At 39.8% G+C, this 21,311-nt stretch overlaps 1 pseudogene; it reads right to left on the bottom strand.

Moving 5' to 3' along the window:
• Positions 1–8,663: 8,663 nt before the first annotated feature.
• Positions 8,664–9,047, bottom strand: LOC105084367 (multiple coagulation factor deficiency protein 2 homolog; annotated as a pseudogene).
• Between the last annotated feature and the right edge of the window lie 12,264 nt (positions 9,048–21,311).

Genomic DNA, 21,311 nt, shown 5'->3' with positions numbered 1-21,311 from the left:
GCAGTGTCTCTTTACTGTGTGACCATGTGTCCTGTCTCCTGTCTCAAGCCAGGTGAGATTCCTGAGGCCTCTCCTCTTGTTCTGGGGTTCGCACTCCTCCAAGATTTGCAGGCCTTTTCCTTCAAGTGTGAGAAAACTGGCATCTGAACCAATTATATTCTTACATTTCTTCAAAGCTTGCTCCAAGTTCTCGTTCTCTGATGCTAATAAGTTAGTTATGTTGTAATGAAATGTTTTCTTTGCATCTGGTTGCTCTGGGACCTACCTGAGGAAATGACTGGGGAGCTTTACCAATTGGCCTTAAAATTCTCCCCAAAAGCCTATCCCCAGGCTGGTTTGCTGCCACTACAACCCTGCTCTTTTTTGAAGGGAAGCAAACTCAAGAATGTGGCCAGCAGCACTAAACTTGCAGATTGCTCAGGAAGGTGGCAAATGCCTCCTCCCCAGCGAAGAGACTGGGAATCCTGGCTATTAAGGGGCCTTGAGTCAGAGATCTGAAGTCACCATAGGTCATTGCTTCGTGACTAATCACTAGTGGAGTCATTTACTCAAACAATGGCACCCCCATTGCTCTAGAAACAGACTAAGCCATTTGTTAAGAGAGAGGGACAGGTCACTCCACATGCCTCCCTTCCTCAGAGCAAATCTACCCTTAAGCAAATGTTCATCACCTTTGCTGAGGAAGGGCCTCGCTTGTCCGTGTTCAACAGTAAGGATTCTAGGTAGATGGCAGTGCTAGGATTTGACACTACAGATCTCTGAAGCCTGGGCATACTGCAGGCAGTTTAGACAGGCGCAGTTCTCATCTACAAAACCTGAAGCAAAACTTTCAGGCAGTGACATCACGTTGTTAGGCAATTAAGTGTGGGCACCGGGCAGACAGGTGGTGGAGAGGGAGGATGGCCTGGAAGATGGTGTTATGCCCGCCTCCAGCATGAAGGGACTTTACTTCGTCTAAATGAGTGCCAGCAAAAACAAACAAACAAACAAAACAAAACAAAACAAAAAAACTGATTAAAACCCAACAGCTTCGACTGCGTGGTATCAGAAAGGACTTAACCGGACATGACCAAGTTTCATTGTATTATAATGAACATTGTGGTTTAGCCCCCTGCCCCGCCATGGGTTTTTCTGTGTACACCATGGGTAAGGACATGCGCAAAGGGGCCAAACATGACTAAGTATTCCAGGCACAAGAGCCGTCAATCAATCAATAGACCACCTCTAAGCGAGGATGTAAGAGAAAGGGGAACAACAACCTCTGCCTTTTTCCTCCCTTGGATCAGCCCGCCTCCCATTCTTGGGAGTGTACTTTTCCTTTCCTTTTAAATGAATCTTTTGAAATTTTTCGCTACACAACTCACGGTAACAACTGCATACTTGTCTTTCTGGTATGACAAGAACTGGGGTCTTTACCTTTTGGGATAACACATTGTGGCCGTTTTTCAGTTGACAATTTTTTAAAAAATCTTAATTTCTAGTGAAAAACCAAGAAGTAAGTAATTATGAACTGTCTTTTACATTAGCATTCTGTAGAATGCCAAACTTATAAACACTATAATTTCTTTAAAAAATGTGCTAATAGTGAAAATTGAAAAGTGTGGCACTGAATATATTTATTAATAGTGCTAAATATCTTTAGTTTTTCTGAAAAAGGAAGCCTGTATTCACTAATTAATGTATTAATATCTTATTTTACTTAGGAATGATCTAGATATTCGATAAATTTTCATCATTTAACTTAATTTAGGAAAACGATGAAATAAAATTCATATTTTAAGGGAAGACAAAGTTTAAACATAACCTTTTTTTCTCTGTCCTTTTGGGCCTCTTCCCTCCCTCATGGTGTGCATTGTAAAATGATTATGCATTGACCAGAAATACCTGCTCCATCACATAGAGATCAATTTTCTTCTTCTGGCATCCCCCATGTAACTTCTTCAAAGATGTGTGCATTCCTCAGCCCTGTAAGGGGTCAGGATGACCCACCGCTTGCCTTGTGGTGCAGATTCTTTGGTGAACTTTATATAAAATGTCAGTCTATCATTTCCCTTAACGTTGGTGATTGGTACAGAACAGACCAGGTCAGACGACCTGAGGATATGCTGGGCTACACCTAGTGGACTTTCTCAGCTTAAATTCTTACTTATGACCTTGTTAATGTCACTAGTTACATTACTTGTAGTCTGCCTGTTTTACCAGATAATTGTTTCTTGCATTACCAAATGTGTGACTAAGCCTCTGATAAAAATAGCAATGACTAGGCGACTTGAAACGACTGACCAGATATATAATTCTGTCAGACCAATGATTGCAATGGTGTTACTCTAGCAATGGGAAGAATTAACAAGAGGGAACTGTTTCCTGGACCGTAAGACTAGTAATGAGATAGGAGGGAAGGGGGCAGAGCATGACCATTAAAAGAATGACACAGCAATTAACACCAAGATGGTGGAAGATTCAACTCCCAGTAGACCTCGAGCTTCAATATACACTCACTGAAATACAGTAGCATGCTAAGTGGTACTCCCACAGGTGCCAGGACTGTTTTAAGGCTGACCATAAACAGTCAGAGGGTGGGTGATGGTCCAGTTCCTGAGAATTCCACTCCCTTCCCCAAAGTAGTTGGAATAATCCTCCCACTTGTTAGCATCTCAAGTTACCGAGCCCATAAAAACTAACAACTTCCATACTTCCTGTCCACTCTCCATTCTGAGTGAGGCTGACCACACTGTCTATAGAATATGAATCTGCTTTTACTTTAAACTTAGCACCCAACCACCACACCTCGTGGCTTTTCTCTTGCCTTCTGAGATGGCCTGCACTCTGTATGGAGTATGTATCTCTCTGAATAAATCTACTTTTGCTCAACTGTGGCTCGCTCTTGAATTGTTTCTTGTGGGAAGCCAAGGACCCACACTAGGCAGGGTGCATCACAGGGACTCACCTGAGACCTGGGGACATGACCATCCTCTCGCCCCACATTTTTCCTGTATCAGTACGACTGGCAGTCCAGAGGCTTTGGGCTACTGTTAACAGGGACTAGTCAGTCCAGGAATAGCACAGTGAGTGGCCTATCCACCAACTCCTGACCTGGGAGTGAGGATTTCTAGTGCCATGGTACAAATTATTTACAAAACACATCCCAAACACTGGCGGAAATTAAGAACAAAAGAAAGGAGATTGTAAAGAATTTTGCCCACCATCCAGTTCTACAAATCATTAGCTACTGCAGTCACTGACCTACAATACAACCTGAAAGAATTTCAGGGTGAAGATCAGAATAAGGCGCTTGGTGCCCTGGGAAAACTGACAGAACCTGCCCTCAGATAGTTAGCTATTTCCAGAAGAAAATTTTATGAACCCAGTTTTCTTGCATCTTCCCATACTTAGAAAAGCACTAAAACCATAAACCAAGATATCTGTTCCTTGCAGATAGCAGTAACCTACCAAGATGTGTCCTTGATTGCACGTACCCCTCTTCACCAAAATCACATGTATACAGGCCTCTCCACTTACCTCTTTGGAACAGTCCTCAGTGCTTTCTGAAAGACTGTCTCCTGGATTATAATCCTCAGGTTGGCTCAAATAAAATGTTCCATTTCTTTGTTAGATTGACTATTGATTAATTTTTCATCAACACTAAAATTTCAAGTTACCAGTAAGGTTTGGAGAAACTATTTTTAAGTAGATATACCATAAACATAATTATTCTTAAAGAGTTAACCTAAAAATGCTCAGCTCATCCCATTTACTTTTTATTTACCTGTTCCCAACTTATGTTTAGATTACCAATGAAAATGTTATGAGACAAAGTCAGCCATCACCCCGAGCTGTTTTTCTTGCTGACAAACGTAACAGAGATAACATGAACTGATTTGACCATCAAACCCAGGTAGCATAAAATTTCTATTTTTTAATGTTGATAAGTCCGAAGACATGTCTATTTAAATCAATAACATTAAATTTGCTTTTATTTACTAGAGATTTATCTTAGGTCATGTGAACTTGAAAAACAATTGGGTTAGTTTTTATTACATTTAGAAATATTTAATTCATAAGCACTTTTTTTTTTTGGCGCTGCAAAAAGCTTGTTGCCATTGTTTCCATTTGGTCCAAGGCTTGGGAGAGGGCTCCAGGGAGGTTAAAAAGCTGCCTGGTGACTGCAGAGAGAGCCTTCAGGCAGAAGCCCCAACACCAGAGGGGCTCCACAAAGGTTGCTGGGTTCTGGAGGTTCCTAGTCATGCTCGAGTGTGAGCCTTTTGAAAAGATACTCACCCAGCCCAGCCTGGGGACCAGCTAGCCTACGGGGTCAGTCAGGTGGTCGCCATCTTCTTGATGAGTTTCATCTCCACCTCCAGGAAGCACCTCTCCCGGAAGTCACAGAGGTGGGGGTCTGTGTGGGCAGAAGCCAGGGCATGCAGATCCAAAAAGGCCTGGTTTAGGTTCTTCTCCGTGACAATGGCAGCTTCCACAGCATCCTGGGTTTTACCTCACTTATCTTCTGCACTTCCTGTGAGAGGCTGCGGCGCTGGCTTTGCATTTTCAAGAGACACTCGGTGCCCTCGCGCTTCTCCTCAGCCAATTCGCGGAAAAACGCCCTCCAGAGCCACATCGTCGCGGTCGAAACAGAAGCCCAGAGAGAGGTAGGTGTAGGAGGCCCACAGATGCATGTTGACTAGGTGGCTGATGGCAGCCTCCACCTTAGTGGAATAATTGTGATGAGTCTGGGAGTTCATGGTTGATCGGTAATAAGGAGCTAAGCTCACAAAATGGTGTTGGCTGGTCCCGGAAGCCGAGGATAGCAGTGTGGCTGGTTCTGAAGGTTGCGACTGGAAAAAAGGTTGAAGGCTGGTCAGAGGCTGGAGCAAGGAGCGTCCCTGGGTTCCCTGGGTCTGTTCCGTCCAAACACTGTTGAAACAAGAGACAGATCCGTGGGACCACTGAGCGCACTGCATAAGTGAGGTTTTCTTCAGTCAGCTTTTGAGTGAGGGAGTCTCTCCGCAGTTTGTACTTGTACATATTTTAAAAATTTTTATTTATAATGGAGGTGTTGCCGAAAGATTGGCCTCCGTCCCTGATGAGACGAATAACACAGAGGGAGGGTCTTAGAGTTTAGAAGAAGAGGCAGCTTTACTGCTTTGCCAGGCAAAGGGGACTCACAGCAGGCTAGTGCCTTCAAAACTGTAAAACCACCGTAGGGTCTGGGCTTAGTGATTATATAGTGAACAAATTGGGGCGTGAAAGGTGATGTTAATCAATGAGAGTCTCTGGTGAAGCTTCTTCCTAAATCAGTGAGTCTGTCCAACATCCTGGGACCGTCCAGTGGTTGGAGGGTCATTAGCCCGCGACCTTCTTTATCTGATCATACTCATCAGGTGCCAGGAGGGACTTTGGAGGGTCTGGTCGTTCTCCTGAGAGCAATGTCCCGTGGCTTCCTTCCTAGGGGAATGACTCAGAATCCAAACGTGATTGTAAGGTAAAACAAACGGGGAAATCAATAACTTTAGCTTTAACAATGGGCCTGGGGCTGGGAGCAGTGTCTCCCATCAGTCAGGTTTGCTGATCATTCTAAAAGCAAGCAGTAAGCATAAAGCCAAGAATTAGTTAGCCTGAGCATGGCCATTTTATTATTTCTCCTTCCGAGGTGCTGGGGAATTGAACCCAAGACCTCGTGCATGCTAAGTGAGCACTCTACCACTGAGCTGCAATAAATATTGAACAGGGTAAGTGTGCTGAGAGAGGAATATTTAAGATTCTATTGGGTCATACCTTAGACATTAAGAAATAACTGAGTCAATCGTAGTAAATGTTGTGCTCTGCTGTCCAGGTTTCTCACCAGGACTGAAGGAATTATTCCTTCAGCTCTGGGGAACACTGCTCAGACAGCACTTGGCTGTCAAACTTTTTCAGGAATTACCTGCACTGCCCGGTCACCTTGCAGGAGCTCGTGGCCCCTTCCCAGTGCCGTCCATAGTCAATGACTGGCCCAGTTCTCAAGAGCCATGCCATTTTTAGAGCTCCTCTTGGAGTCAGCTGAGATCTTTTTTGGAAATGTCTCTCTTTATTCAGTTGTAGCCCCTCCCTCTTTTTCCACAGCAGTTTGTACTTTTAAAAGCCTCCCCACCCCTCTCTTGTTGGTCTCAGGTTCTATCTGATGGAGTTAACTAGGCTCAGTGTCAGGTCGTTGTGGGCTCTTTACATTTCTGATTTGTAGAGATTTGCCAGACCAAAACAGTTGCTTTTAATTTCCCCAAAGAAGTGGGCTGCTGCCAAAATGATATCGAAAGATTGATCTGCCCAGCTACATTTTCTTTAATTTGCTTGCTATATCAGTAGGAAGATTTCAGACTAAAACGGAAATCAAAAGATGTCTATGTGCTAGAAGTTCAGGGTTCAGTGTACCATGCCTTCAAATGCACAAGGCGTTTAACAAAGGCCCTCTTTCTGAACACACAAGTCAAACCTAGATGAAGTTACCTGGGAGTCAGAGGCTCCATTGTTGCTTCTATTAGCCCCTGAATGTTGGCCCCCATTTTATACTCCACACTCCATGGGCTCAGGTAACCCTACTGATTCCCTTTAGTGTGTTCAATTAACATTGTCTGAAGGGCAGATTTATAAGCCCTGTTGTATAATACCAGGCAGGGGAAGCATTCCCCAGTGAGACATCATGTCTGTCCTCACAATATAATCAGGCAAAAGAGATAAGACCATCTTACATAAAGCCTGTTGAGATACACCAATTTTCTTAGAAACTGTTGTGTGACACTACGCGGCGGCCAGTCTGTGGCATGGTGATGTGCAGGTTGGTAAAACAATTTACCAGAGATAAAATATGGAAATAGGATGGAGTTTATGAGGGGGGCACTGCTATAGACAATGGCAGGCCACATAGACAGAGAGGTGCCTGTGTGAGCACTGAGGAACAGTTGTTGGGGTGTTTTATAAGGTTGGGTCCCAAGGTGCCTGATTGGCTTGTGCACAAGTCTCTGATTGGTTGTAGGTGAGGTAAGAGGTTTAGGGTCTGTGAAGGGCAGTGGGGTCTATGACCCCTGATGGTCTGGGCTGAAACAAGCCAGGCTGAGCTATTGTGAGATTAGTGATTACTTAGGGCCATTAGTTTGTTAGGGCAAACACACCCAGTAAAGGATGTACTTTATCTGTTGAGGGCTCACAGGTGGATGTCTGAGAGCCCAGGAATGGGGGTGGTTGGACTTTGAAGGAAGTCAGTTGGCCCAACATACACTTCATCTCAGTTCCATCAACTCTTCTACTTTTGACCTTAGTCTCCATTTGGACCTCATCAACAAGTCTCAGTCTTACAAGGATTCCCAGAAATGTTTACTGTTTATCCGCCCACCATTGAACCCATTCCTGTATGAAAGGCCCTGGGGGTCCCAGTGAGAGGTCAGACCGAGGCACTAAGGCTCTTTTGTCAATCTTCACCTTAACTAATCAGCCCAATTGTTGCCCCAGGCATTTGTTATCAGATTTCTCAATGTAAATCTTTTTCCCTTCTAGCTTCTAAAGTTTCTCTTGTAAATTTAAACTTTAAATTTCTGAGGTAAATAGAGTGGGCTTGCTTGGGGTCCTTTAATGTTGAGGGGACCAACAAGGGGCCCTCTTGGCTCATCCAGCCTTCGGCAGTGCTGTAGCAAAGCCTTTGTCTTAATCCCATTAATGTCCGCTTTATTTATCTCATTTCTTAACCATCTCAAGATTGCCATCCCAATGGGGCAAGTCTCATGACTTTCCCCTTAATAACACTTTCTAGTCCCTTGTTAATTAACCTAATTTTTTATTAGCATCTGTAAGACCCTTTGAGGAGAAGCTGAGACCACAAATTCAAATAGGCTTCCTGAACAGGGTTTGTTTGATTGTTTGTTTGTTTGTTTTAACTAAGGGAGTTCTTAAAGTCAGCCATTATATTTCTCTGTATCCACCTTTTAATGCGATCTTTCCGTAGGTACCAATAAAACAGCTGTTTATAATGAGAGCTCTCTAAAAATTTACCACCTTTGAAGAGTTTTCCAATTTAAAGGATCCATCATCTAAGCATCAAGAGTGGGATCTTAACAGCGACCCAAACCAGTAAGGCAGGATCCTCCAGGGGAAGCATTTGGCTTTCATTCCATTCCCTCACTGTTACTGAAAAGTGTGTCCAGTTAGCAAAGCTTGTCTTACTTTTCAGGTAAATTAAAACCAAGAGTGTGGCAGTATTCTTCAGTGAAGTTCCTGAATGCTCAGCTCTAATTACCTAATATTCTTTTTTTTTTTTTAAATGAGGCTTGAACTCAGGACCTCAAGCAGGCTAAGCATGAGCTATACCTCCCCACTCCCTGACCCAATATTCTTAAAAGGATTCTTTAATCAATCCTTTGTCAAAGGTGGGGAAGGTATAGCTCAAGTGGTAGAGTGCACACTTAGCATGCACAAGGCTCTGGGTTCAATCCCCAGTACCTCCTCCAAGAAAAAATTAGACCTAATTACCCCCACCCCCTCACCCCGCAAACAAAACAAAACAAAACATCCTTGTCCAATAAGAGATTTAACAGTATTTAGGGATTACAATATGTTCCATTTCTCCTTCCTTTGATTTCTCTTTCTCACTCCAGTGTAACAAATTGCTACAGGTTTTTTACCAAAGTACTGTAGCAGTGTTTTGGAAATGAATTGTCTTGCATTACCGAAAGTGTTCAGTCACATTATAGAGGGTCTCATTTGCACTTAACTAGGAGAGTTATCACCAGATCACGTCTTCTTCAGTGATGTTGTGAGCTCAGCATAGTCGATCTATCTGTCATTGTTCTTGTCATCGTCTCTCAAAAACACCACCTATTAAGCTGATCAGTTCATCTTTGCTCATTGGTGGCGCCTGTTCATTCCCTCCCTCCTTCTGGACATGAATGATATCTGTGGAGAGTTTTGGGCCTTCAAGCAAATTATTGCTGTCATAAATCATGCATTTTGAAATAATGGAGCTGCAGTGCTTGTGAGGATGTCTCCACCTCTGGTTTGTTGACAACACCTCCTAGATGCTCCATGTTATGCCCTTGGTTGTGCCCTGTGTTTTTATCCAGGCCCTTGCTACCAGGATGGGAGAAGCTGGTCCCCTGGCTCCCTCGCCCTGGCACCTGCTGCACAGATGGCCCAGAACAGGCTGCACGGGAAGGGGGTTCTGAGCAGCTGCAGAGGTGCTCACGGGTACCTCTTTAGAGTAAACCTCCTTCAGCACGGAGAAAAGAACTTATGGTGAATTTTAAGTGCTGGTTTCATTCTCAGCTGAAAGCCATTGTCAAAGACTCTCCAAGGCTTGAAAATAAGAGAGTGAGGTGAAGCGCTGCCACGCTGAGGGCCACTGGGACCGCATGCCCAAGCTGGTCTGGAAGATGCAGACCCTAGGCTTGCTACATGTAGGCTGTGATGAGCCGGCCTGTGATGCATTCGATGAGCCAAATGCAGTGTTCACCTCTATGGACACTGGCAAGTGAGCTGAATGCTTTTAACAGTTACAGGGCAGTGTTTTCTTACAGAATAATTGTGTTAGCTACCAGTGAATATTTTATGTGGAAATTATTGGAATGACACCATCTCATCCCTATACAGCATAAAGCAAGCATATGCACAGGATACATTTAGCACTTAATAAAATTGTACTTGTATGACCAGACATACGTTTGTTTGTTTCACAGGGTCCATGCCTCTGGTGATTTGGTGTCATCAGACTAATTATAGTGCCTTTTAATGGATTTCGTTGTCTAGGTACCTGTTAGGCCAAATCTTATCAAGTGTGGTTTCTCTTTAAATGAAAATTAAGAACATAAATTTTTTTAATTACTCACTAATAAATACCAGGATATAAATGTGACTATTTAACAATCATTGCTTTCCCTTTGTTCGTGGTCAATAGTTTGGTTCTGGTCTCAGGACTGCTTATCTTAAATTCATGTTGGATAATGGGTTAAAATCTTAGTGGTAATGTTTTAACCCCCAATGCCAGCTCTCATGACCCATATGGTGGTTGCCCAGGTAAGAACCTAGACTTGACTCACACAATAGCTCTGTTGTCTTGCATACCAGATTGTCCCTTTACTTTTTTGGGCTCATTCTTCAATCTAAACAAATGAAGAGCTAGTGAAAAATTCAGTTTTTAGCCTCACTATCTTAATAGTCCTACTTTATAGGTGTACCTCTCCAAAAAACCTTTCTTTTCTAAAAATTGAACTCTAGTTGATGTACAGTATTATATGTTACCAGGGTACAGTATAGTGATTCACAATTTTTAAAGATCCTACTCCATTTATAGTTATCATAAAATATTGGCTATATTCCCTGTGTTGTACAATATATTTTTGTAGCTTATTTGATACCTAATGGTTTGTACCTCTTAATGCCCTACACCTATGTTGCCCTTCCCCCTTTCCTCTCCCCACCGGTAACCACCAGTTTGTTTTCTATATCCCCAGAACCCCTTCCTTATTCCTTATAAGTTCATTTGTAAAAAATAGGAATTGAGCTAAGTTACGGTGAAATTTTAAAACATATAAAAATTTCACTGCATTCTGGTAATGGCAGTATCCTAAAATTCCACAAGATGGCAAGCGTTCCCCTATTAAAGTAGAGCTGAATGGCCACGCCTTCCTGGAAAGCAGATTTGCTTTTTGCTTCATCGAAACAAGGAAATAAGACCTTTTTCTCACCCCACCTCTTTTCTTAATCAATGCCTGTGGTTCGAAAAACAAACAAATGCAACATCTTATTTTACTTTGTTTTGATACAAAAAGTGGAAGTAAAATAAATGTACATTTAGTGATTTCTACTCCTTTTTTCTTCTAGAGCAATACTGACAACTTTTACTTTCTTACCTGTAAACTTTCAGATTTCTGCTTTCATCTTTCTTCTCTTTCTGTCTTTACTCTTCTCTCTAGACCTACACTGAGTTATTTCAGCTCCTCAGCATATAAAAGGGTTTCACAATTCCTGTTCTTTCTTATGTCAATATTTAATTACCTCCAGGATTTGCAGACAGCCATGAATCTGTGGTGATAGCTATAATTACTTTGTATAAGGATGTAAAAGAGTAACCCCTTTTTATATATATGTGTGTGTGTGTATGTGCATATATATATATATATATTTTTTTTTTTTGGCCTTGCAGATAGCTTTTAGTTACATACAGAATCATGTAAATAAAGGCAGGACGTGTGAATGGGTATTTGGAAGATTATTATTAAAAGAGCTAGGATGGACTACTTAATTGAAGTTTAAGGGAAAGGTGATATGTTTGATTTTATACATGTTGACTTTTTGGTGACATGAGGCTCTTTTAGTGGGTATTTCTTTAGAGCTTTAAAAAGTTAATGACTTTTATCTGCAAGATGGAGTTACAGTATATTCTTTATCGGTTAAAAAAATATTTTCCACTATTTATCCCACCCTTTGATCTAGCTTTTTTTCATGAGCTATGCTACCTGCAGTGTGACTTGTTCCTGTATTTTCCACAGCCATTTTGATTATTAAGATCTAAATTTTGTTAACTTGACAAAGAAATTACTAATGGAAAGCATCAGGATTCTGAGCTTGCGATGGGTCCAAGAGAGGCCAAGTTACTTTCTTCTGAAGCAACCTTTCATGTTTTTACCTCTTCCAAGTCTAAAATTTATCTAAATCAATCTGTGACAAAATCCTGCTCGGAGCTCAGAGTCATTCATCTGGGAAAGACCCTGGGGATTACTTAGTTCTAGCTTTTTCTTTAATGGATAAGGAATTAACTTTTGAAAAGATGAAGCCAACATTTTGAAGGTTTTTTTTTAAAAACAAGAGAAGGAAATAAGGTTATAACTCAAGACCACCGGTCTCCTGTCCAAGGGTTTTTCCACTCTGCTGTAAGGCTCTATAAGGTATTCTGGGACTTTCATCAGACTGCCCAGACCAGTCAGTAGTGGCCTAAGTTCCTTGCTGAAATGCTTCTGTTTCCAATCCTCAAACTACTTAGCTGATCTGATCCTGGGAAGCAGGAAGCACCATCTTGGAACAGAGGACACGTGGGTTTTGAGGATGGAGAAACTTCGGGAAAAGTGATACTGCTAGGAATACAGTGACCAGGGCTGGGTTTGGATGCTCCAGTAGGGACCTTGGCAGCCCCTAGGTAGCTGGGTTGGGAAATGATGAAATGATTGGATGTGTTTGGATTAGAGGCGCATGTCACAATTTTACCCTGTGCTGACCTGATATGCTTTGTACTCTGCATAGTTGGTAATTAACTGAGTGATCTTAGAGAAATCACTTACCTACTGTGGTCCATGGTTACCTCATCTAGAGTTGGATTGCATGATATCTTAGGAAGTTTCTTGTTTCTAAAATATTGATTGTATTTCCAGAGTCATCTTGTAGAAATAGAAAGAGCACTGACTAGCTGTGTGCTCTGTGGAGGGTTGCCCACATTTCCTTAATTTCTCTTCTCATCTGCAAACTGTGTGTCATAGTAATTCCTGACACCTGATATCTTAGGATTGTGTGAACAGTTGATTTAAAAATGAAACAATTGATGTAAATTAATTATAAACAGCAAAATGATATATGAGTGTAAGGAACGGTTCTGTCTTTAATTATAGGCAGTTTTTTTCTCTCAGTTTCTTTCTGAGATCCAGTATAGAGAATTGTATGCACAGTAAAAGTCTTACCTACAGGGTGGAGACCATGTCAGTATTCACCTTTATGGTCCCCAAACCTCATGCAGAGCTTGGCATAAGTATAAATGTGCTCAATATGTTTATTTTTTAAAAATTAGATGGATGAGGCTTCTTATAAGCTTACCATACTTTCCCCTCCCTCATTCCCTATATCCAGGGAAACCATAACAATTTATTTAACAATACAGCTAATTTAAATAGATTTGTTTTGGAAAAAGTAAACAAATACCAAAAATTCATGGACACTAACAATCATTAGAACTTCTAGGACTCTTTCCAGTCAAGATGGAACAGGAAAATATGAACTGAGTTATGAAGTTCATTTTGTTCTTTCTGGAGGCATTTAGGTGATTGGGCAACTGCTATTTGACAAGCACTTTAAGCAGCTTCTGTGTGAACGGAACTACACTAAGCATCATGGGGGATTTTCAGCTTTGAAATGTTAAAGAACTATAAGACATTGTCCCTGTTTTGTACGTGGTGGAGTTGTAACTGAAGAAAGACAGAATATACATATTCTTACATCTTAGATGAAAAATTATAATTTCTTTTTTTTCTTTTTTTTAAATTGAAATATAGTTGATTTACAATGTTGTGTTAGTTTCTGGTGTACAGCAAAGTGATTCAGTTTTACATATGTATATAGAGTAGTTTCTACCTGCTAAAACCCAACTCTTAATTTATTCTTCCCCCAACCCCTTTCCCCTTTGGTAACCATAGTTTGTTTTCTATGTGAGTCTGTTTCTGTTTTGTAAATAAGTTAATTTGTATCATATTTTAGATTCCACATTTAAGAGATATCATATGATGTTTGTCTATCTCTTTCTGACATACTTCACTTAGTATGATAATCTCTAGGTCCATCTGTGTTTCTGCAAATAGCATTATTTCATTCTTTTATGGCTGAGTGATACTCCATTGTTGAGTAATACTCCATTGTATCTTTTTTTTTTAATTGATTTATAATCATTTTACAATGTTGTGTCAAATTCCAGTGTAGAGCACAATTTTTCAATTATACATGAACATATATATATTCATTGTCACATTTTTTTCTCTGTGAGCTACCATAAGATCTTGTGTAAATTTCCCTGTGCTATACAGTATAATCTTGTTTATCTATTCTGAATTTTGAAATCCTGTCTATCCCTTCCCACCCTCCACCCCCTTGGCAACCACAAGTTTGTATTCTATGTCTATGAGTCTGTTTCTGTTTTGTATTTATGCTTTGTTTGTTTTTGGTTTTGTTTTTGTTTTTTAGATTCCACATATGAGCGATCTCATATGGTATTTTTCTTTCTCTTTCTGGCTTACTTCACTTAGAATGATATTCTCCAGGAGCATCCATGTTGCTGCAAATGGCGTTATGTTGTCGGGTTTTATGGCTGAGTAGTATTCCATTCTATAAACATACCACATCTTCTTTATCCAGTCATCCATTGATGGACATTTAGGCTGTCTCCATGTCTTGGCTATTGTAAATAGTGCTGCTATGAACATTGGGGTGCAGGTGTCACCCTGAAGTAGGGTTCCTATATCTGGATATAGGTTCCTTCTGGAGCGGGATTCCTGGGTCATACAGTAAGTCTATTCCTAGTCTTTTGAGGAATCTCTATACTGTTTTCCACTGTGGCTGTACCAAACTGCATTCCCACCAGCCGTGTAGGAGGGTTCCCCTTTCTCCACAGCCTCTCCAGCATTTGTCATTTGTGGATTTTTGAATGACGGCCATTCTGACTGGTGTGAGGTGATACCTCATTGTAGTTTTGATTTTCATTTCTCTAATACTTAGTGATATTGAGCATCTTTTCATGTGCTTCTTAGCCATCTGTATGTTGAAAGAAGCATAATTTCTTAGAAGCAGCTCAGACAAAATATCATGTTCTAAAGTGAAACTATAATTGATGATTGATCATAGTGCAATCTTAAAAGAAGTGATAGCATAAATTGGCCATGGAGGGCATGAAGGGAACTTCAGATTAGGTGAAGATATGCTGAACTCTGGACAAGTGGATTGGCAGAGACTGGGTAGATTGAGTAGAGGGCTTTAAATGGTTTAGTAAAGTTGTCTTTGGACTGATACGAAGTTGGAGTCTGGTATTTATGAAGCAGTCTGAATATGGCATTGGAAATTTTTGATTTAATTAGATAGAAATTTGAGCAAAAACAAGGTATGACAAGTAGAATGTGATTGCAGGTGATATTTGAGAAAAATTATGCAGGAATTCTTTAAAGTGGTTTGGAATGTAGCGAGTATGGGGTTCAAAGGACTGCTGGGCATCTCCATTTTCTTTCTAAGCCTAGCATTTTGAGAGTCTGGATAATAAATCATTACAGCCATGGAAACTCAGAGAAGTTTGGTGATGGAGGAGTGAAAATTACATGACAAATGTGTCCTTTTTGGCATGCTAACAGATCTAGGAAGATAATCATTTGGGTGGGTCCAAAGAGGCGAAAGGAGAAGAAATACGTTTAAAAAAAAAAAGGAATAAATCATATTTAACTGGGGAGGTGGATACCTGAGTGGTCTTTGGATTGGTGAGGAGGATTTCCTAGTCGACCCTAAGTAAGGAGAGCAGTTTAGTGGGAAATAGACAATGGTGGGGGAAATTTCAGTAATGAGAGAAGATCTTCTATTTGAGAAGTTAAACAGAGTTGGGAAAGATCTGGATGATAGATTTGAACAGTGGTTGGGTCAAGTGAAAAAAACTGTGTAGGAAGGGAATAGAGATACTTATAAAGACATAAGTGTGGGTGCAAAGCTTCGACAAAAATGGGAAAGGCAAGATTCAAGAACACGTGGAAAAGAGCTCATTCTAGAGGCAGAACAATATTTCTTCCTCTAAAGTTTCAATTACTTTAACTGACTACTATCTGTTATACTGAGAGAAAATGATAAAATTGGTTAGTAGACAAGACCTAGTATCCCAAATGGTAGAGTCTAGGAGGCCAGAAAGAGTTATATTCAAAGGATTTTCTATGGAATTTGATCTGAAGCACCAGTTTCATGTGGTCTGGATGAGATGCCGTGATTTTGGTTAAATGTGATTGAGGGAACTGTAGGAAGAAGAAAATTTTTTCCAATGTCTGCCTTCTCCACCCCTAAGGAATGATTTTTAACCTTTGGGAAGTCCTAGTTCATTCTGGGAATCTTCCCCAAAAATGTAGCTGCATTTCCAGAAAAGTTTCCTCGTTTGCAGTTCTTGCTCTTCTGTACACATTTTGAGGAGGTGTCACAGACACGGTAAAGCCTCTTCATTATCCCAGGGTATCTGAATGACTGGTGGCTCTCTCCCTAATACTATAGTTAAATATAACTTTGTTGTTCTGGGCAACATTATTTTATTTTGATTCTAGCTTCATTTTGATAGGGTAGGTGTAAGAAACCACCGATTCTCCCAATATATTTGAAAAGATGGGTGTCTTCATCAGGATCTTGGACTATTGTTTCTCTGTATTGGGCCATATGTTGGGGAATTATTTTGTCAATAATTGCATCTAATCACTCCTAGGGAAAGCACAATCAATGCTAAAAAAAAAAAAAAGAAAACTTAAGGGCAGGGCCCTGGCTCTTGTGTGCTCCTCCACAGCTGTGCATTCTCCCCGGGACATGTGCACTGCTGTTGAGGCCACTAACAGGACTCAGGCTAGGGGTGTGCAGGTGCTCAGCTGGAGGGGCTAGCTCCAAGTGTGTCCCCCAAGCAGGGGGTCTCAGCTGGGAGAATCTAGGCTTGCATCTGGCATTCACAAGTCACAGGAACATGAGCTGGCTTCTGATGGGGTCTTTAGACTCCAGCCGGGGTTGGGTAACAGGGAATGGGGAGGGACTCCAGTGGCTGGCATCAGTGAAATGTGAGCACCTGTGGGGCAAAAGCTGGTGAAATCTGCAGGGAGTCCAAGGTGGTAGCGCCAAATGTTGGTTTAATCAGTGCCGAGTTTGTCTCCTAAGTAGGTCACTGTGAACTGCCGTGACTCCCACTGTGTGACTGTTATTAGTAGCCCCTGTGTTTCTTCCTTGTTCTTAGCCATCTGTATACATCTTAGCTTTGCTAGTGTTGGTGGGCTAAAATCAAAGTAGGACATTTTCCCAGTGACCCAAAAGGTTGGAGAAGCTAGTTGGTCACTCCACTCTTCCTTTCCTGGTGAGGGTAACTCTTTCTAGCTGGGAAGTTCCCTTTTGGCACTGAACATTGCTGGCTTGGGGGATGGGATGATTTTTTTTTTTTTAACTGAAGTATAGTCAGTTACAGTGTGCCAGTTTCTGGTGTACAGCATAATGTCCCAGTCATGCATATATTTGTTTTCATATTCTTTTCCTTTTTTTAATCTATATTTTTATTGAAGTATAGTCAGTTTACAATGTTGTGTCAATTTCTGGTGTACAGCAAAATAGTTCAGTCATACATATACATACATATATTCATTGTCATATTCTTTTTCACCATAAGTTACTACAAGATATTGAATAGAGTCCCCTGTGCTATACAATATAAACTTTTTGTTTATCTATTTTATATATTAATCAGTATATGCAAATCTCAAACTCCAAATTTATCCCTTCCTCCCCCTTCCCCCTGTAATTGTAAGTTTGTTTTCTATGTCTGTGAATCTGTTTCTGTTTTGTAAATAAGTTCGTCTGTCTTTTTTTTTTTAGATTCCACATATGAGTGATATATGGTATTTTTCTTTCTCTTTCTGGCTTACTTCACTTAGAATGATGAACTCTAGGTCCATCCATGTTGCTGCAAATGGCATTATTTTAATTTTTTATGGCTGAGTAGTATTCCATTGTATAAATATACCACAACTTCTTTATCCAGTCATCTGTCCATGGACATTTACATTGTTTCCATGTTTTGGCTATTGTAAATAGTGCTGCTGTGAATTTTGGGGTTCAAGTATCTTTTCGAAGCAGAGTTCCCTCTGGATATTTGCCCAGGAGTGGGATTGTTGGATCATATGGTAAGTCTATTTTTAGTCTTTTAAGGAGTCTCCATACTGTCATATTCTTTTTCATTAAAGGCTATTACAAGATACTGAATATGGTTCCCTGTGCTATACAGAAGAAATTTATTTTTTATCTGTTTTTATGTATAGAAGTTAACAGATGGGATGATTTTTAACATGCCTGTCCTCCACCTACTCACAAACTAGAATCTCAGCCAAGGTACCCATAAAGTAGATTCTGTACTCAGTATTTCCACATACTCTTTGATGGTCACCAAGGGCAAGGGGCAAAAGAATATGTCTTAGATTAACAACCCAGTTTCTTTTTGAGCTCTGATTGAGGATTTCAGGTAAAAGATTGTTGCTCCCTAAACTTCGCCCCTGCTATCTAGGGTAAGACAGCTTATCACAAACTTTTATAACCTTTTAGTTTTCTCATGTTTGTGTATCAGAGTTAAAATTTAATAGCAAGTGTTTCCTACATTCACTATTATATAAATTTAAAATTTCTTCAGATTCAGGTGATTTTTAAAAAATCTTATATTTCAGGAAGCAAAGACTGGCAGCTCTGCTGTTAACCCACTCTATGACTATATGAAACTCTTTACCTCTCTGAGCCATTATCACATTGCTCTTAAAAAATGGAAGTAAGAAATTTTATTAGATAATTTCAAAGATCTATTCCAGCTTAGTAACTTCTATGTATTCTTCCTTGTATGAAGGGTAAAATGGCCAGGCATACGGACCCCAAACAGTTAGCATAGAAAAAGCTAAGACACAAGTTTCTTAGGCACAGGGATTACTCTAAAGAGACTGTGAGAGAAAGAGAGAAAGAGAGAATGTAATTGTTATAAAATATGCTCTTCTTCCAGTACCAGAGATTGAGAGAAAGAGGAAGAGAGAATGAAACCATTTAAAAATCTGGTCTTCTTTCAGTACCAGAAATGTGCTGAGGTAGTGGATGTTAGGTATGGGAATGGATAGCTAATAAGTGCATTTTGTTGAAATCAAGTTCTTTAAATCTTTGAATCCTGGCTTCCTGAAGTTCTAAGTATTAATAAGGGACAAACTTTTCTGAACTCTCATTTTTATTTACTCATGGTAAAATTATTGACTCAAAATAACTATTTAACCTTAAATGGGTTTTTTATGCCAAAGTAAAATTGCAAGAAGACCTAAACAAGCAATTCTCCAGTGAAGACATACAGTGGCCAATAGGCACATGAAAAAATGCTCAATATCGTTAATTATCAGAGAATGCAAATGGAAACTACAATGAGGTATCACTTCACATCTGTCAGAATGGCCATCATTCAAAAGTTCACAAAAGATAAATGCTGGAGAGAGTGCGGAGAAAAGGGAACCCTCCTACACTGCTGATGGGAATGTAGTTTGGTTGGCCATTATGGAAAACAGTATGGAGATTCCTCAAAAGACTAAAAATAGACTAAAAATATAATCCAGCCATTTGACTCCTGGGCATATATCCAGAGGGAACCTTAATTCAAAAATGTACATGCACCCCAATGTTCATAGCAGCCCTATTTACAACAGTCAAGACATAGAAGCAACCTAAATGTCCATTGACAGATGACTGGATAAAGAAAGTGTGGTATACTTATACAACAGAATTCTATTCACCGTAAAAAAGGATAAAATAATGCCATTTGCAGCAACATGGATGGACCTAGAGATTGTCATTCCCTCTTTTTTTTTCAGGGGTGGGTAATTAGGCTTATTTATTTATTTTTTTAGTGGTAGTACTGGAGATTGAACCCAGGACCTCATGCATGCTAGGTATGCACTCTACCACTGAGTTACACCTTCCCCCACCCTCCCCAGAGATCGTCATTCTAAATGAAGTAAGCCATAAACAGAAAGAAAAATACCATATGATACCACTTATATGTGGAATCTAAAAAAAAAGATGAATGAATTTATTTACAAAACAGAAAGAGACTCACAGACATAGAAAACAAACTTATGGTTACCAGGAGGAAGGGGTGGGAACGGATAAATTGGGGGCTCGAGATTCGCAGATACTAACTACTATATATAAAATACATAAACAGCAAGCTTATACTGTATAGCACAGGGAACTATATTCAGTATCTTGTAGTAACCTATAATGAAAAAGAATATGAAGAGAAATATATGTATGTATATGTATGACTGAACTGTTTTGCTGTACACCAGAAATTGACACAACATTGTAAACTGACCATACTTCAATTAAAAAAAATAAGACTGTGAGATAACATAATAATTACTCAGCAAATATTGTGGAATGTAATTGAATTGAAATACTTTTCAATGTAGAGTTCACAAGTTATAAAACAAGAGTTGGAGTCTCCAGCTGAAACATTTTTGTTCAGAGCATCTTTTGAAGATCAACCGAGCTAACAGGTTGTAAAATATCTGGCACAGAAGAGCCACTAAAATATTTCTTCAGTCAATCTCGTGGTGTTAAGTTATATGCTAGTTGTATATTGATATAGCCATGCTATGAAAGTAGGCTACTTAAATATTTTTTAAAAATTATTAATGAAATTAATTAGATTAATTAATTGTTATCCAACATAAGTATCCAAATTTATCAAAAATAAGTGTCATTGATGTGCTTGCTATCAATGAAGGACATTCTAGAACTATTGTCCATATCACTGAACTTTGTAATTTTCATCATTGTTATTTTGCACTTAATTTTTATACGCGGAATTTGCTTTTGGTCTTCATATTTATTTGATCCATACTGGTCACCGGGTAGTGTATTCAGGAGGCTTCTTTTAAATACCCATGCAATCTTTGATGAAAGTGATGATTTTTATCTTATGTTTCATAGACCTCATTTTATATTATCCTTAGTTGGATTGATCAAGCTTTCTTCCTTTTGTTTTGCTCTTCCTCTACTAATAGGAAAGGTATATCATTTTAGGTTTTTTAAAAAGCATTTTTGCAACCAGAGAATTAATGAGAACCTCTAATAAGTTTTCTAAAAATTTTTTCTTTTCATATGGCTAAATTTGTCTGATGATATATTTATTTTAGTATTTTTTCTGTTTTCACTAAATTCTTTAGGGATTAGTTTTCTGATTTTTAAGTTTGATGTTTGTTGTGCTGTTGAAGTTCCTCAAATATCTTTTGAGTCTTGAAGTTTCATTCATATCTGTGAGTTTCTAGACACTTAAAAATATTTACAGTATTGAATACTGGAATGTATTTCCTCTCCCAAGGGTGAACAGGCAATGTATGCTCTGATATATTATCCTCACTGGAAATGTATAAGCAAGGAGGGTGGTGGGCGATGTGCAGCCAAGGGACTTTCCACCGATGTCTTTGAGTGATTTCTTTCCTTGACTTGAGGAATCCTCAAGATTTGTTACTCCTGTCTTCTGTCTACTGCCTGTTCACCTGCTACTGCCTGTTGACCTGCACCCACTTTGGGAGTAGGTGGTGTCAGAACTCCTGACGTATAGAAAAGGGTTCTGCAAGCATGTTCGGATATCTACTCTTCTCTAAGATAAGACCAACTCCCTATACCTTTCTTTTTTATCCTGCCTCCTTCCTTCTGTTTTGAATTTTGGCCTTTCCCTGGATCTTCTGAGAAAAGGCACTAAGAGAGTGCTTCTTCTGCTCATAAGATGATGAACATTGATGTAAGAGATACTC

The sequence above is a fragment of the Camelus dromedarius genome, chromosome 8 (assembly GCF_036321535.1).
Source record: "Camelus dromedarius isolate mCamDro1 chromosome 8, mCamDro1.pat, whole genome shotgun sequence".
Taxonomy (NCBI): domain Eukaryota; kingdom Metazoa; phylum Chordata; class Mammalia; order Artiodactyla; family Camelidae; genus Camelus; species Camelus dromedarius.
The sequence above is the reverse complement of the archived record's forward strand: the minus strand, read 5'-3'. Positions and strand labels throughout refer to the sequence as shown.